Source organism: Sus scrofa, chromosome X (genome assembly GCF_054392235.1).
Source record: "Sus scrofa isolate SSC_HxYL_T2T_F1_AM1 chromosome X, Sscrofa_HxYL_maternal_Yorkshire_Landrace_v2.0, whole genome shotgun sequence".
Lineage (NCBI taxonomy): Eukaryota > Metazoa > Chordata > Mammalia > Artiodactyla > Suidae > Sus > Sus scrofa.
Window position 1 is genome coordinate 27,046,336 of NC_139401.1, and position 14,814 is coordinate 27,061,149.

Genomic DNA, 14,814 nt, shown 5'->3' on the forward strand with positions numbered 1-14,814 from the left:
CAACACAATGTTGTAAATCAAGTATACTCCAATACATAATCAAAATTGAATTGAAACCAACAAAAAGACTGTCTGTGGTCTGGATTTTAATGGAGAAAAGACAGCCTTTGAGACTGGTATGTTCTCTGTCACATTAGGATTTGAGAACAGAAAGGATGATAGGGTATGAACACAAAGAGGAATAAAGTTATTTTCTTTTGAGCTCCTTTTGTCTTGCATCCCCCTGAAACTGGGTGAGTCTAGCAGAAGTGACAATCTTTTAAGAGACACTGAAACATAATTCTGTGCTGGACAATGAAAGAGATGAATTTAAATAAGCCACATGAAATCTGTCTCTAGAAGCCATGTTCCCCTAGGCCCTGAAGGACTGGCAGGCTACAGAATCAGATACTTTAGGAACAGCTTCATTGTATTTCTCCAGAACATCATATCTTGAAACTAAGGGCTTAACAGATGATGAATATTTCAGTTCTGAAGTGAAAAAGTGGAGCCAGTGGAAATTTTTTAAAAGTATGAATACAAAAATAAATATTAAATACATATTAGAAAAAAAGCTAGAATTTCACTTTGGCTTAATGCTGCTGAAAATACTGCTTCCCTACTCAGCTCTCTTTTATCTTCTGCATCAGTGCTATCCAACAGAAATATAATGTGGGCATAAATAAAATGTGTACCACAGAGGTAATTTAAAATTTCCTAGTAGTCACATTTCCAAAAGTAAAATAATTATGTGAAATTAATTACTAATTTGATTAACTCATTATCTCTAGAATATTATCATTCCACATGTAATCAATATAAAAATTTTTATAAGATAATTTGCATTCTTTCCTTCATAGTAGGTCTTTAAAATATGGTATACATTTTAAACTTACAACATGGCTCAGTTTGTACCAGCTAGATTTCAAGTGCTCAGTAACTACATAAGGCTTATGGCAAATACATTGAGCAGCTTAGTTCTATGCGATCATAATTTCAGACTTTCTTAAGCAGCTTTAACTTGAGGTCTTGAATGTCCTTTTGTATTTTTTATTGTTCACATTTCCCTTCTTCTCGCTCTTAGCAAAACACAATAGATGTCAAAATTCTCGGTTTCTTTTTCTAATGGGTGTTTTAGGTTGGCACTTGTACTTATTTTTGCATCTCAATAGCTGTTTCCCTGAATTATTTAAATACAGGTATTAAAATGACATTTTCTAATTCATCTTATCTCAGGGATTAAACATATTACTGCTCCCTCTAATAGTCCATTTTGGTTTTCGTTGTTGTTTTCCTGCTTGGGGCCTACTTGATAAAATGGTAATTGTCTTTCTCCAACATAAAAGCTGCTATTCCATTTGTTCTATGTATTTTTCTTGATCTAAGAGAACTAACAACTTCAAATTTAGCACATTTTAAAATGTGATGTTTAAGATTTTCTGTTCTGAAATAAATGATTGGGAAACAGGTCCCTTTTATTACAGCATTTTGGGCCACTACTCTCCTGAAGTAGAACACTGGGACTTAGGTAAATTGCCTTTCATTATTTTATTCATTCATTTCACAATTATTTATTGAGGTCACTATGTTTCAGGCAATGGCCATCTCTGCTTCCCTTCTTACCATGAAGAATCAATTATATATATATATATATTTTTTTTTTCTTTTTTCTTTTTAAGAATCAAACCCACAGCATATGGAAGTTCCCAGGCTAGGGGTTGAATTGGAGCTGTAGCTGCTGGCCTACATCATAGCCACAGCAAGCCAGATCCCAGTTGCATCTGTGACCAAGAGATTATGGCAATGATGGATCCTTAACCCACTGAACAAGGCCAAGGATTAAACCCACATCCTTATGAACACTAGTTGGACCCGTAACCCACTGAGCAAGGCCAGGGATTAAATCCACATCCTCATAGATATTAGTCAGATTCTTAACCCACTTAGCCACAAGAGGAACGCCCTATGTTTTTTAAATTGTTAATTTTGAACTAAATTTATACTTACAGAAAATTTGTGAAAACATAATTCCCATATATCCCTAATCCAGCTTCTAAAGTTTAACATTTTACATAGCAATGATTAAAATCAGTATATTAACTTTAGTATAATACCGTTCATTGAACTATAAATCTTATCTGGATTTAACCAATTTTTCCATGAATTCCCATTTTTTTCTTTTCCAAGATTCAATGTTTTATTACATATTGTGTTGAATTGTTGTGTCTCTGTGGTCTTCTGTAATCCCTGATAGTTCCTGAGTCTTTTTTGGCTTTTATGATCTTGATACTATTGATATGTACTAGTTAGTTACTTTGTAGATAGCTCTCAATTGGGGTTTGTCAGATGTTTTCTCATGATTTCAATGAGGTAATATATTTTTGGAAGAATACCACAGACATAATGTTGTGCCCTTCTTTGTGTGTCATCTCAAGTACTTTATTATGTCACCATGCCTTATTACTGGTTATATTACTTGCCGTTATTTGGTTAAGGTAGTTTTTTTTTTTTTTTTAGGTTTTCCCACTGTAAAGTTACTGCCTCTCTGTATATGGTTAACAAATATTTTTTGAGGAGATAATTTGAGACTATGCAAATTCTGTTTCTTATCAAACTTTCACTATTTTTAGTATCCATCAGTAGATCTAGTCTACATCGATTATTACCATGCTGAGTCCTTAATAGCAAATTTTCTATTTCCTCTTTCTTTCTACATGTATCAATTGGAATTCTACTCTCAGAGTGATTCTTTCCTCTCTACTTATTTATTTGGTGATTTATTTGTATCTATATAGATGGATTTATGGATATTCATTTTATTCTATTGGTTTAAAGTGAACATTATGTTCTTTCTTTTCTTTTCTTTTTTATACAAAATATTCCAGCTTTGACCATTAGGAGCTTTTTAAGGTTGGCTACTGTGTTTTTTCAGCAATTTCCATCCCATTTTTAAAAACTACTTTATAGAAGTTTAATTAACAAAAATCAGGAATTCCCTTTGTGGCTTAGAGGTTAACGAACCCGACTAGGAACCATGAGGTTGCGGGTTTGATCCCTGTCCTCACTCAGTGGATTAAGGATCCGGCATTGCTGTGAGCTGTGGTGTAGGTCACAGACATGGCTCGGATTCGGCATTGCTGTGGCTGTGGTGTAGGCTGGCAGCTGTGGCTCTGATTCAATCCCTAGCCTGGGAACTTTTATATGCTGTGGGTATGGCCCTTAAAACCAAACAACCAACCAAATAAACAAACAAAAACATAAAAAAAAAATCCTACCCCACATTTCCCCTTTGGTAACCATGAATTTGGTTTCAAAATCTTTCAGTCTGTTTTTGTTGGGATAGACATATATACACACTACTATATATAAAATAGATTGGTAACAAGCACCTACTGTATAGCACAGGGTAACCTACTCAACTGTGTAATAACATATGAAAAAAGACTGTAAAAAGGAACAGATATATGTAGAACTGATTTACTCATTGTACACCTGAAACAGAATTTTCTAAGTCAACTATACTTCAATAAGATTTTTTTAAAAGCTGTAAATATTTATCAATTTCCTGTTACCTTTAAGATAAATGTCAAACCTCTTCATATGGCATGTAAAGCATCTCATGATCTCATGTATGCATACAACTTAGTCTCATTTTCCTTCAGTGATCATCCACAAACAGACACCATGATGGTATCTTCAGTTGCTCAAATAAGCCATTTTTCCCTTCTCCCTAGGCCTTTGCATATGTGGTTCCTCACCCAGGAACACTTTGCTCATCCCTACACTCCACCTCCAAAAGCCCCTACCTTCCTTTTACCTTTCAAGTGGCAACAAGGTTTTAGAACAAGTGACACCGTCATACACTGCTGATTCAAGTGTAAATTGGAACAAAGATGTTGAAAATCTGTTAGGCCATAGCTACTAATGCTGGACATACACATACCTTTGATACTAGCTGCTCTACTCCTATCTATCTAGCTGGCTATCAGCCTAATATCAGTACTTAGACCTAGTCACCAAAAGGCAGGACTAAGGATGTTCGTAGCAGTATAGCTATTCAATCATCCAGTATCTACTTAGTGTTTCTTATGACATTCCACACCACCCTCTCATCCTAGCTGGCTTTAGTGTCTCTGTTACATACTTCCATATTTAACACACTTTATTGAAATGTTGTTAGATTGTCTCTGTATATTATCCGTCCTATGAAGATGGGGATATGAGTATTATTTGAAGTTTTATTCCCACTCTCTAGTTCTTCTCTTGTTGCAAATGAGAGAAGGCTGAAAAAAAAATCCAGTTTTAGATGTTTGATTGCTGACCAAGAGAATTTTAATAATCAGGAATAGAACAGATTTCTGTAGATCATCAAGAATTTATTTTTGGACAATTTAACCTTAACATGATGATGGTCTGTCCATGTTTTTAATTGCTCTTTCCAGGCCATAACATTCAAACTTATCATTACGTATTCTTTGCACTTTTAAAAGATTATTTTTATCCTTATGTTCTTACACTCCTATATGTCAAGAATTTTATTATAAATTTTTTTTCCAAAGCATAATTACAAAGACAAAAACATGTATTTATCTCCATACCACAAAACCCTAAGTTAAGCCTTTAAAAATGTCTTTCCAGGAGTTCCCATTGTGACTCAGTGGTAATGAACCCAACTAGTATCCATGAGGATGTGGGTTCGACCCCTGGCCCTACTCAGTGGGTTAAGGATCCAGCATTGCTATGAGCTGTGGTATAGGTCCCAGACATGGCTCGGATCTGGCATTGCTGTGGCTGTGGTATAGGCCAGCAGCTGCAGCTCCAATTTGAGCCCTAGCCTAGGAACTTCCATATGGTACAGGTACGGTCCTAAAAAAAAAGTCGTCCCAACAGAAAACAAACAAACAAACAAAAAAAAAACTAAAACATTTTTCAATATACTGTTACCAAAATATTTATGAAGGATTTTTAATAATAGCCTAGCTTCCACATGTCTTTCATATATAGTTACATTTAAAGAAATAGATGGTATACACTTGTAAAATTCTTAGAAAATTGTCAATAAAAGAACCATGCGAGAATCTCCTTTTTACTCTCCTTATCGATTTTATTTTAGAACAAATATAAGAGGTAAAATGCAAGGTTCTGTGGTTTGTAATAGAGAGACAATAAGGATAAAATCATAAAAGAAAATGCTTGGGTTATCTTTTGGAGAAAAGAATTAGGAGGCCCAGAGGGTAGTTTCCAATACACTCCATTCTCAACATTTAGTATCATTTTTGGTATATTTCTCTTCTGTACTTTCAATTCAATTTATTTGTACCCTACCAAATATAAATTGAAATGTTGTAGTTTTTAAAATATAGACATAAAAGAAAATGTAAGTAATTTGGAATATTTTCACTTTATTAGAGTGCATGATATTGTTGGAAAACGTTCATTCAAGAAACCGAGATTGAAGCAATATGCAAACAAATATATAATAAGAAGCTTATTAGTGGGCTGCTAAAGTGACCTCCGCAAAGGGACTTAAGTGTATGATTTTTTACTGTGGTCAAAACCACAGATGAAAGTAAAAAGTAGTTTGAAACTTTTATTCCCACAAAATAAGGTAGTTAATGAATCTTAACAATATGAAGTCTACTCATTTCCCCCTCATCCAGCCTGGTCTTGGCATCCTTAATCATATAACTAACTATCAGGACTTCATGTGCATGGGAGAATCTGAGAAACAATCTCATTGCCAAAGCAATTTCAGTAGTGCCTACAACCAGTAGAAAAGACATAGGGAGAAGTACTACTGTGAGCCACCTGAAAGAGCAACTTGCACATCAAGGCACATAGACTTATTTGAGGGAAATAAGTGAGGGTTGGGAAAGGAGTTCATTGAATATACTCCCCATTCTACCCATTCCCAACTTTTGAGGAACCGAAACCAGTGATTCCCATTTACACAAATTTAGAATGATTTTATTGAAATAATTTATAGAAAAGACAAATAACATAAGACATAAAAATTAGATCTGTATTTGAGAATGGAAATTGAGACTTCAAAAATTCTAACTTTTTGAATTATAAACACAGACTGCTTGTGATCATTAGATAAGAGGGTAGGGTGTCTACTGAACCTACAAAATCTCTGACAAAAAATAATACTTCTTACACTAGTCTTGTTACACAAACTTCTTCTCTTACTCTCTCCATGGAAAAGAACTATAAGTTTTCTAGGTAATAAGAATAGAAAATAAAAGTTAAAGCTAAAAAAAAGTCACACAACAAAGGGAACAGCAAAGAGAAAAAGGACATATCCAGAATATAGCTTATTAAGTTTTTGGAAATTATTTTAAAGAATCTCCTATGCTTCACTTTATTTTAATGTTTGGATTTATTTTTCTTATAGGAATTTGGAAACCATTTAACATTTTATTTTATTTATTTTTCTCTTTTCAGTCTCCAAAATATACACAGCTCATATAGCTCAACAGAAAAAAAAAATGAAAAATGAGCAGAAGACCTAAAATTTTTCCAAAGAAGACATATGGATGGCCAAGAGGCACATGAAAAAATGCTTGACATCACTAATTAATAGAGAAATGAAAAGCAAAACTATAATGAGATACCACCTCACACCAGCCAGAATGGTCATCATCAATAAGTCCACAGATAACAAATGCTGAAGAGGGTATGGAGAAAAGGAAACCCTCCAACACTGTTGGTGGGAATGTAAATTGGTAAAACCACTATGGAAAACAGTATGGGGTTCCTCAGAAAACTAAGTCTAGAACTACTGTATGATCCAGCAATCCCACTCCTGGGTATATATCCAGATAAAACTTTCATTGAAAAAGATGCATGCACCCTTATGTTCACTGCAGCACTAGTCACAATAGCCAACACATGGAAACAACCTAAACGTCTATCAATAGATGAATGGATTAAGAAGATGTGGTACATATACACAATGGAATACTACTGAGCCATAAAAAAGAACAAAATAATGCCATTTGCAGCAACATGGATGCAACTACAGATTCTCATACTAAGTGAAGTAAGTCAGAAAGAGAAGGACAGATATCATATGATGTCACTTATATGTGGCATCTAAAATATACCAGAGATGAACCTACCTACAGAACAGAAACAGACTCATAGACTTGAAGAACAGACTTGTGGCTGCCAAGTGGGATGGGGGAGGGAGTGGGATGGACTGGATATTTGGGGTTAGAAGATGTAAGCTATTATATTTAGAATGGATAAGCAATGAGGTCCTGCTATATAGCACATGGAACTATATCCAATCATGTGTGATAGAACATGATAGAAAATATTATGAGAAAAAGAATGTATATATAGATGTATAACTGGGTCACTTTGCTGTATAGCAAAAATAGACAGGGCATTGTAAATCAACTATAATAAAAATTAAAATAAATAAAATATATAACAAGGACTTGAAGTATAGCACAGGGTGGTATACTCAATGTTCTGTCATAGCCTATATGGGAAAAAAGAATGGATATATGTATATGTATACCTGGATTACTTTATTGTAAACCTGAAGCTAATACAATATTGTAAATCAACTATGCCCCAATAAAATTAAGTAACAAATAAAAGTGACCATTATTTCCTGCAGGTGAAAAGCAATGACTTTTGCCCAGAGAAAACATTCACAGCTCTCCACATGAGGCCTGTGTGTGGGTCATGTGAGTCATGTGCTAGGGATTTAATTGCAGTGGAAGCTACCCTCGGCCAATGATAGATGGTAATTTGAGGCTAAATACTACAACTCCCTTGCTTTTTGGTTGGGATAATTCCCTTACTCCTAGGTTGGGGTAACTGTGAAGCTTGTTCTAACCTAGTCTCTCTGAACTTCCCTGTAGGGTTAGGTGTAGATTGCCCACAGCAATAACCTGCCTGATAATGAAAACTTCAGTGACTTTGTTCTCTTCCTTGTGCCACTTCAAAGTCATAAAATTGTAGTGTTAGAAATAGTAACATCAGAAAAATACAATATAATTCTCTATGTTAGTAAATTAAGAAAATATGATTATCACAATAAATCTAGGAGAAATAATTCCATATTTATAAAAAATAAAAATTCATATAATCCAGGAATGAAATATCCATAAAGTAATAAAAATTACACAGCAAAAGCCCACATAATCATCAAACCTAATTATAAAATTTGAGAAATATTTCTATTAAAGCTGGTCAAATACACATGGAGTATAGTTATAAGATTAGATCATTACTTTTACACATTATGCTAGACCACCTGAAGAATTCAATAATAGAAGAAAACAGTGGGAGGTATTAAAAAAGAAAAATGAAGATAAAAATTGTTCTTATTTTAAAGTGATATTATGGAATAAAAATACTATTTAAAACCAACTAATACACCTAGTAAGAATGTTCAGCAATTATTTGCTAGGTGCAAATAAATATAATACAGTCAATACAGGCCCAGAATAAGAAGGCTGAAAACATAGTAGCAAACAAAAATAAGGTGCCTAAGAATAAATCTCAAAAATAAATATATATGACAACCTTTTAAAAACTCATAAAGGGGGAATTACTGTCGTGGCTTAGTGGAAATGAACCTGACTAGCATCCATGAGGACACAGGTTTGATCCCTGGCCTTGTTCAGTGTGTTAAGGATCTGGCATTGTCGCGAGCTATAGCATAGGTCACAGACGTGGCTCAGCTCTGGTGTTGCTGTGACTGTGGCATAGGCCGGCAGCTGTAACTCCAATTTGATCCCTAGCCTGGTAACTTCCACATGCCGCAGGTATGGCCCTAAAAAAAAGACAAAAAAAAAAAAAAAAAAAGACAAAAAAGCTTAAGTACAATAAGCAGTAAAATCTTAAAACTTCTGAACATTAGGAGAATGTCTTATTTTAAGGTAGAAAATGATTTCTTAAAAAAATGGCACAAAATTTAAGAACATGAGAGACTGATTAACCACTTCATATAAAATTGTTTAATATGAAGAAATGGTCAGGACATTAACATAATTATAAGAGAAGGCCCAGACTAGAAAAAAATCCTTCAAAATGTACACTAAATAAAAATTAGAACCTATACATTGTTAAGAATGTCTATTAATAAGTAAAAGATAAAATTTCCAACAAAAAGAGGGAGAAGCTATGAAGAGTTAATTTACAGGCTATGAACCATAAACCATCATATCCAAGAATGTCTTAATTCATCGTTCTTTAAAATGATAAAAAATTTTAAATATCTATAAGTCAATCAACAGGAGAGAAGAAAATAAATCTTGTATTTACGTGAATGAATGATATATATCAGTGAAAAGGAATGAAGTATCTATAACTTTTATATGAATCCTAAAGATAAAATTTGAGTGAACAAAAAAGATGGCAGGAGGTTTCATACTCTATATAAATACTGAAATATGAAAATAATTAAATAATACAATATACTGTTTTAAAATATACCTGCATGTGCTAAGAATATACATGCAAGGAGGAGAACATGCAATTCAAGAGTGTGTATCTTTTGGTGAACTAAGAGGGTAAGTGTTTGAAGAAGGGCATGCAGAGGGGATAAATAACTATTTTAGTATTTTCTGTGTTGCTTGTTTGCTGTGTTGGATATGGCTTATTGTTTTCTACCTTTACTTATGTCTCAAATTTGAAATAATAAAAAAAGAATAAACAGCAATAGAAAACAAAGCTATACTCAGGATAGTAAGTAAACAACCTGGAATGACAATGGCTAATTCACACATTTTAGAAATGAGGGAAATGATCTCAGTCAGGAGGAGTAAAATCTCAGGGTCACGCATTTCGTGGTATATTCAGGACTGGAAAATAAAATTCCCAGAACAAAGATTTTAGTTGGTTACTTCACCGTGTACTGAACATATTAAGGAAATTCCATTCATCAGTTACTGAGCTTGCAATGGTACAGAGTGGATGTGGTTTTAAGAAAATGTCTACAAAGAGTTTATATATCATCATTAAAGGTTGTTTATATGGCCAGGAATGGGCCATCAACAGAAACTTTCTTGGACATGGAGAATTTTAAATTTAAAGAGTTGAGAATAAGTAAGGCAAATGTATTGCAAGAAAAAATTTGGAGAATAAATACAGCAAATATGTGCAATATAGGCACATCCATGAATGTGGTGAAATAAGTATACTTTAAATTAATTCAATGTATTTCATATGTACTATATTTAATCAGCTTAATAACTTTTAAATTGTATCTTCTTGTATATTTTCCTGGAAATTTCATATCCTGTGAGGAAAATAAAAGATTAATTTTCCAAATACAAAGTGGAAATGACCAAATCCTTATGTGTGGAAACATTTCATTTGAATTATATCTCCTTATGATTTGCACATCAAAAAGCTACAAAGAAAAGATTGATTTTGCAAGTATTTCAAAAAATTAAACTTGGTTCTACGTAACATTAGAGTTGGGACAAGGTATTTTAATCAAGATGTCACATAATAAAAGAATAAACCACTCATGTTCATTCAAAAAGCTTATAATTTTTATTCATTTTCCCTTTTCAATTAAACTGAACCTGAAAGTACATAAGGACCAAGCTAAGCAAACTATTCCTAACTGATGACATTATCATATTCTGCCATTACTAATATTCCTTTAATATTTTAAATTCCACCTCTTAACCTTCTGGACTGAATCACTGTGTAAGTAGGTATGAACTGTATGGAAATGAGCAGTACTTTCCTTGAAAGTAAGTATCAGTCAAACAAATAAAAAAATCAATGTCTGTCTCTAAGGAAATTGACAAAAAACAAATCATAAGCCATATTGGAATGTAAGAAGAAAACTAATTAATCTAGTGGTTTTCTTTCCTAAAAGTAGTAGAAATTGTAAGGTGTTATTACCAAAATTTTATTAGGATGGAACTACAACTTTAGCCACAAAATTTCAAAATCAATTGTTTCCTAACAATAGAGAGCTTGATAAAATGGTGTATATGGATCTTGCTTATGGTATGGGGAGGACTCACATTCATAGCATGGAGTATTAAAGACAATTTATATCTGAGGAATCATAAAACTGAGCACCATCCCTGTAAAGTTATTTGGCAGACATTTTGTTTTGCCCAGATGCAAAGGAGGGTAAACTATTTAATGATATATAACGAATATACAGATTTCGATATTTAGCTATGGAAGGCACTTTTTAATTTGAGGGAGAAGGGATCAATTTCTACTTACAAAGACATCCTTCCAGTATGAAAACAAGTCACTGGAATCATCTCTCTATGATTAAAAACTGCCTCAAGTAATAATGAGGGGAAAATAGTCTTAATTTTAGGAAAAATTCTACAATTGCCTGGGACAAAATAATATCAGAAATCTTAATTATTTTTCTCTTTTTAGGCACCAAGATTCATTTCAAATAAAGTATATTTTGTCCCAGAACTTTCTACTATATTCATATTAAAATATTCCTACACTATGCCAAAAACTAAGATGGAATAGAAATAATTCAAATTATAAAGTTAGGTTGATATAATACTACCAGTAATCAATTCAAAATACTTATAAAAGCTTTAACATATACACATATATAATTTAAGAGGTTATGTTAAATTTCATGAAGTATTTTATCACATATGCATATCATTAGGACTATATTTGGTTTGTCATATACTGATTTTTGATCCAGAATTTAAAAATATAGGTACTGGTACATGATTTAACAACTCACAAATGAAAAAAAATGTGTTTCAAAAAATTTTTTCTCTTTATAGCCACTTTGAGCAGGATAATTCTTTTGTGTGGTACTATCTTGCAGGCTGCAGAAAGTTTAGCCTCCCAGCCACCCACCCCCATAAACCCAGCAGCACTTTCCAGATATTGTGACAACCAAAACACTCCCACATTTTCAACCTCCTCATTATCCTCCTTTTCTTCATTTAGGAGACTGGTTTAGAGTAGTGATTTAGAGGATTATGATACTCTCTAATTTTATAAAAATAAAAGAATAAGTTTTCTATCTCTCCATCCATTCCTATTTCTTTTTAGAAACTGCAAGTGAAAACATAATAACTCAACAACATCCCTTTTCATGGTACTTAAGAGCTAGAAAAGTTCTTTTATATGTATTATTTTATTCAATCACTGCATTATCTATATCAGCAAAGCAGAGCATATATTATATTTCTCTTTTGATAGGTTAAAAAAAGAAATTAAGGCTCACAGAAATTAAGAAACTCTCTAAGTATCATACTGTAGTGAAATTAAAACTAGTGTCTTGGTCTTGAAACATTTAGATTAATGTCCTTTCAACCGCATCCGACCAAAATGTTAACATGCTCCCTGTCTTCAAGAAGACAATAGTTTAAATGACAAGAAAATATCAATCAATATAACTTAAGTCCTGAACTTCATGATGCAGACTAATACGCACATTGCCTATAGGAAAATGTTAATGGTTTAATAGCAATTAATTGTTACAGATAAAAAATGGGTAATCTAGTTTTACCAATTATTCATAAAAAAGTATTAAAGCCTAATATATATTCAGTGCCCAGCTTGATGTAGAATGAGAAATAACTTAAAATTAAATTGATTTTAAAGTTCTATAATAAATAATAATATAATAAATTATAATAAATAGTTAAAAAAATAAAGTGCATTCAAAATATGAAGCTATAAGGGCCTAGATTTGTCAAAGGAGAATTAGAGAAGAAATAGTTTCAAATTTCTTTGTCATAAAATCATATGCTTATCCAAAATTCTTAAAACAAATGATGATTTAAAATATTAATGCATCTTACAAGTTCACATCAATAATATTTTATTACTACAAAGTCAGGCAATAAAATATTCTTTGGAGAAATATAACAAAAATTGGCATAGTGATTGACAATTGCAGTCAGTTTTCCATTTTATTTCTTAATTTACTTTATTTCTAAATTTTATTCTATTATATGTGAAGAAAATAAAACCCATATAGATAAGATACTGCTAACTGTAAGTCATTTCATAGCTTATCTTTAAATTTCAATATATTCTTGAATTTAATCTATTCATAATATTGAAAAAATAGTAAGAACACACGTGTATATGCATATATATATATGTACACATATATACTGATGGCTAACAACTGGGCATATTCTTTGATTAGACACAGGTTTAACTTTATCAATAAATAGGTTTCTAAGCCAACTAAAATTATTATTTCTTGGAGGAAAATTTTGAAATATATCTTTCAACTTTATGAGGTATTCAAACTTTCTTTGTAAAGAAAACAAGAAAGTCTAATTACCAGTTACTATTAGCAGTTGCTAACAGTTTCTAAATAGTCAAGTTTATTTTGCTTTGCTGGTCAAACTTAAATTTTTATTTTTATTTCCATTTGGTTACTTGATCCAAAGTTGTGAGTAGGCATTTTTAACTTAAATATTTAGGACTATTTCAAAGTCAGATACAAAGCATCCTAAAATCACAAATATGACTAAATTGATATACCATAGCATATTATAATGATAAGTTAGCCTATATATTTACTTAGTATTGTATAAGTGACTTCTGACTTCTACAACAATGAGTACATGGCAAACAGTTATGTCTACTTAGTTCCTGAACTATGAGTATGGAATACATGTGCTTGATGATCGTGCTTGCTTGTACAATACTTTATGAAGGGATATTAAGTCTTCAAGTTTAAAAGGACCAGAGCAGACATTTAAACTTTCTAATCAATCATACTTCTATGAGATGTACAAATATGATGACAAAGACAGTATTTTAAAATATCTTGTTTACTTGTGTTAAAGGGACTGAGACAAATGAGGAAAATTGAAGTCTCAAAATAAAGCATATAAAATATGCTTACAACTTTTTCAGTTTTTAAAACTGTGAGTCAATATGTAATATATCAGATGAAAATTCATGATAATTAATAAGACAACACAGATTATAATTATGGTTTGTATCAACAAAGTAAATTGCAATGGGGGTAAAATCTAGACTTTTGGTTTAACTTATCACCCCAAAACAGAAAGAGAGATGGCTAGCATAAACTGCTTTCTTTTCCACGTGAAGATGACCTAAGTGTTTTATTTGACTAGAAGCTCAATGTGAAACCAAACAAAAATCTCTCATTGCATTTTAAATTTATAAGAGTTATATATCATAAATTGGAGTGACCAGATAAAGAGATGAACTATGACTGCCTGGTTCTTGAATGTAGAGAAATTTTTCCAGCTGCAGATTTTTCCAGATTGCAGAACTATAAACAAACATGAACACATTCAGATGAAAAACATGATGATGAAGAATCTAGAAATCTGATTATCATGGCCAAAACATTTTGCCAGGTACACTAAGAGATGAGGGGATGAGCAGTTCGAAAAAGTAGATCATTGAAGACCAAATTGTGAGGATTCTCTACATGAAATAATACAAGAGGGATAACAATAAGGAAAAATGTGCTGTGTACCTAAAAATATACTGAACACTATGGATGGAGGTCTAGAGGAAGAAAAGTGATCATGATCATTTAGAAAAATAAGGAAAAGATTTCCTTGGTTTTCTTCAATCAGGCATTGATTAAGTTCATCCTAAGAGATTCTGATTATGGTGGAGCATTCATCAAGAAGTTGAAAACATGGACAGTGAATTCCACTCTGTATAGGATGTAAAATGAGGCAAAATATATTTATTCCCATAGTACATCAAGATTAAGTCTGGATAAAATAGAACCCATATGTTTCTCAAGGACTATCAAAGAGTAGTGGAAATACCAAAGCTTAAACGAGCTGATTTCCAGAGAAAAGAGCCCTCCTTCAGGTTAGCAATAAGCCAAGGATGCTACCT

The 14,814-nt window shown here is 32.4% G+C and overlaps 1 long non-coding RNA gene across 2 annotated transcripts in view; it reads right to left on the reverse strand.

Annotated features, from left to right (window-relative positions):
- Nucleotides 1–14,814, reverse strand: part of LOC146394520 (uncharacterized) — a 319,831-nt gene that overhangs the window by 212,530 nt on the left and 92,487 nt on the right. The gene's annotated exons all lie outside the window — the stretch shown is intronic.